This window comes from Sinocyclocheilus rhinocerous, unplaced genomic scaffold (genome assembly GCF_001515625.1).
Source record: "Sinocyclocheilus rhinocerous isolate Xijiao unplaced genomic scaffold, SAMN03320098_v1.1 scaffold377, whole genome shotgun sequence".
Lineage (NCBI taxonomy): Eukaryota > Metazoa > Chordata > Actinopteri > Cypriniformes > Cyprinidae > Sinocyclocheilus > Sinocyclocheilus rhinocerous.
In genome coordinates, this window is record NW_015633195.1 from 214,363 (window position 1) to 218,673 (window position 4,311).

At 37.4% G+C, this 4,311-nt stretch overlaps 1 protein-coding gene across 4 annotated transcripts in view; it reads right to left on the reverse strand.

The window, feature by feature from the left end:
* The window catches only part of slc44a5b (solute carrier family 44 member 5b), a 31,570-nt gene that overhangs the window by 26,085 nt on the left and 1,174 nt on the right, over window positions 1-4,311 (reverse strand). The gene's annotated exons all lie outside the window — the stretch shown is intronic.

A 4,311-nucleotide genomic window follows, 5' to 3' on the forward strand; every position in this document is an offset into this window, starting at 1 on the left:
TAATGTACAGTATTTGAAAAATAATGTGTTTTTTGAACATTAAAGCATGTCAACATATTCTGTTACACCAAATACACAAAATAATGATCTTTAAAATAGCATCATATGACCCCTTTAATGTTGTAATGTTCATCAAATTATGAAGCGGCTTCAGTTTCAAGGCAAGGCAAGGCAAGGCAAGTTTATTTGTATAGCACATCAGCTGTAAAGCAGACAATAGTGTCATTATTCAGCTCAATTTAGTCCAATGTTTTTTCATTTCTGTTCAGTAACTGTGACAGTGTTGCAAAATTCATCAATTATGAAATGAGTTCACAGTAACGAGTTGAAACAGAACTGTAAAACAGAAATCCAGAAACAGGCAAGGGGTTGATCAATACGCCCTTTATAATATTAAATCTGTAAAATGTAAATATAATTTTATAATGCTAGCATTTTTGTGTACTGTGCTTTCTGTATTATTATTATTATATAATTAATGATATTAGTTTAATTATGAGTTTATGTACATGTGTAGCATTATATTTTATGCAACATTGCAGGCACTATGCAACTTTTTATTTATGTATGTATTTATTTATTTATTTATTTATTTTCGTGTCTAATGAGCAGTCCTGACTCAGTTTGTTCCCGAGATAAAACATGACAAAAAAGAAAGAATGAAAAAAAATTAGAACATGATGTTTCAGAAAAGTGCAACAGCATTTCAGACAAAACTTTTTACCTACAATCAAAGACACACAGTTTTTTGGAAACTGCATTCCAAATCAGCTTGAATCAAAACCAGACAAGACGCTTTGTGTAAGTTTTTCATTCAGGACCAGTGATACTGTCCATTAGCTGAACCTATACAACTTCCAAGTTGTTTACAAAGGCACTGGAAAAAGAGATGACACCCATTATGAGCCATTCATCCCTTAGTGTGGCATTTAAGTAGAATCCGTCATTGTTAAAGTCCCAGGCGCACAGTAGAGAGCTCATTCTGAACTCTATGGTGGACTATGGCATGTGCCACCGAGAGCTGCTTTGTACCACAGGCAGTGGACATGAAAGAGAATCTGTGTCAAACTCTTAAGAGATAAAGAGAGACTATCTGGTCCCACATGAATGCACTGACTGTCCTCTCTATTAGCGACATAATTCCAGGCATCTTTAATGTACCTCTTGCAGCAAGCTCTGAAGCAGGAGTATAAATTGCTTTCTTTTCCTAAGGGAAGATCGTCCTGTTGGGGAACTGTTAATAAGATCCTTCCACATCTGGAGGGAGGCTTTTTAAAATGTACATCCGCATCGGGCCAGGTACCTAATGCAGTACTTCTTGCCGAGAGCTTTTTAACCAGCATTTTCTTTTGATGGCAAAATATGCAGGCTATAAATAGTATGACAAAATGACAAAATAAGAACATCATAAAAGGAGGTAAAATGGAGTTAAAGATATTCTTCATGTATAGATGCTCTATAAGGAGCATGAGCATCTGAAGACCTGTACTATTGAGCTATGGCAGATGAGAATTATGACTTAAAGGGAAGTTCTAATGCTATTTCATGCATTCTGACTTATTTACACCGTTAAAGAGTTGGATTCTCATGCTAAACATGGTTTCAAAACCGAGTTGGACGTATGACGGAGCATTTCTGTGCCAAATACACTCCTTCAGGGTTTGTATAAGTTTTGGAAAGTTTTTTTTTTTGAGTATGGCCCTGTATGACGTCATAAAGAGCAGAATTCCTTGTATGAGCACTTTTCCCAGAAAACACATCAACCAAAAAACACATCCACACATCAACCAGAGCGAGAGCAAGAGAACGCCCATCAACGTGCTTCATTCGGTTACGGAAGTCGTCGGCAGCACTACACAGGACTTGCTTGAGAAGGATTTGTCATTTTGTATTTAGACAACGAAATCAACGGTCACCAAAGAACTGTGTTTTTGTTTGTCAGGGAAAGATAACCTTGTTAAACTTCCTAAAGAACCCAGCATTAAGGCAACAGTGGATGCTGTTTGTTTCTCCGGGGCAGCAACGGAGTTGTGCAATTGTGTTTGTTTGTTTGTTCCCAGTATTTTGGTGACTAATGTTTTATAAACAAATTAAATAAAATTTAAGTCAAAGTTTTTGATCTGGTTTTATTTATGTCGATGTCAGAGCTTGCAGACAATCGCTACGCAAAAGTTTTGCGTGCTTGTGACTCTTTAGCTCCACCCACGGCATGCCTCTCGGAAAGAAGCATAAAGCTGTATCTTTCTTTTATAAATCTGATAAAACTAAAGACTCCCCGAAGATATGAAGGATGCAATACTACTCTATAGGTACTCAAGATTAACATGAGATTGACTGTGTGTGTTATGTCCCCTTTAAATATTAAGTGCATTTCTCATGCAAAGCTATTGTACGACTTCAGAAGTCTTGGAAAATAATGTACAAGTCATATGGACATAGTGGACAAGGCATAAGATGACTTGTTCTTTTTTTACTTCTACAAACTACATTTAAAAATTTTTACTGTAACATTACATGAAATGTAAGGTTAAATCTAATACAGTTTTCCCTGTATATAGAAAGGAGACTTACTGTTAAGCAAAGTTACCATTAACTACAGTTTTTACAGTAGCATTTTTACAGTCTTTTACAGTTAAAATCCTTGTTTACAGTTTTTCATCCTTTTTGAACATGGTTACTGTATGCTTTCATTATACTAAAAAGCGCTGCTCTAAGATTTAAATAATTGTATTTCAAGGAGAAAAAAGTCATACTGGTTTGGAACAACATGAGGGTGAGTAAATGATGACAGAATTTTGGGGTGAACTATCCCTTTAAGAGAAAGGGATATAATATTGGCACAGTGTTGTAGACAGATCCTAATCTCTTTAATTTATTCTAGAGAGTCTATATCTCTTACTTTCATATTCTTTCTCTCTCAGCAGCAGTTCTGGATTGCATTTGAGATGCTAAATCAAACAGAACAGTCGACCCAAACATAGGTCAGGACAAGCTCCGCCTCCATTCAGATGCACCACTTTCCCAGACATTTGAAACCTCACAGTTCCACTTCAAATGAACTGCAATGACAGACAACTTCCTTTGTAAATCATCTCAGTACAGTACTCCCACTGCCAAGATAGCAACCAGACAAGAACAACAACAACAAAAACATACCAGAATCTGTTTCAAATTGGGAAAGGAACCAGATGCCAGATTTATGCTCTGACAAAAACACAAGCTACCTCGAAACAACCATATGCTTCCACATCATTTCCGACAGCTTTTTTCCTTGATTTGGGTATCTCTCCACAGACTGTTTCCCAATTCCAGCTGACAATAGTTGTGATTGACAGGTGGCTCGTGGGAACTTAACAACACGTGAGGCAAAGGCCAAAGAGCTTGACCCTGCCCGAGCGAGACAGAGAAACAGCTGCTCCTTGCACTATTTATTTGACAAAGAAAACTTTGTTTTTTGACACTCCAACAGCACTGCCATGGTGAGCCATCTAGGCTGTAAAAATAGAGATTTAGATGCAGTATATCACATAATAATAATTACAAATCTATTTAGATGGTCATGCTGAATGGCTGTGGGTGCGTAGGCGTACCAGATGCATCCCTTTGGCATGATTTTGTGTTATAATTAGACAGATTGCCCCTGAAAAATATTTAGAGTAGTTGTGATAAATGGCTAGAGGGGTCTGTGAGCGCTCTGCTCCAGCTCATAGGGGATTGTGAACGATTGGTTTCCAGAACAATGTAAAAGGTCTCTGATGACTACGGAGGAATGTGAAGTAGACTGACTACAGACTGACTGCATTCCCAATGTTTTTAAAAGTTCTCAACATTCTGTTCCAGACTGACTACATTTTAAATTTGGTTTACATTTAACTGGCTTTTAATGATCTGTATAGAACAGTGGTTCTGGACCGTATACTTGACACCTATTGGACTGCATGCATGAAGTATGTTTAGTAACGGGAGCCTAGGAGGACTAGTGGTCGGCCGATATATCGGCCGATATTTGGCATTTTTTAAATATCGGCATTGGCCGATGCGTTCGAGGCGGGGCTTTTATTTTGACAGCGCGCCAGACTTTTATCTCGTCGGCACTGAGAACGGCAGTGCCTGAGCACACAGTGCTCACATTCTCCCTCTTGTTTGCTGTCGTCGTTAACAGTTCTGTCTAATACGGATAGAAGTCTGTTTAATAATAATCAGAAAGAACTGTTAAACAAAGGAATGAAAATGTATACAAAAAGTATTATAACGATTGCTTTTATATTATTAGTAATAGAAAGGCAAACATTATAATACTTTCTTGTTTGC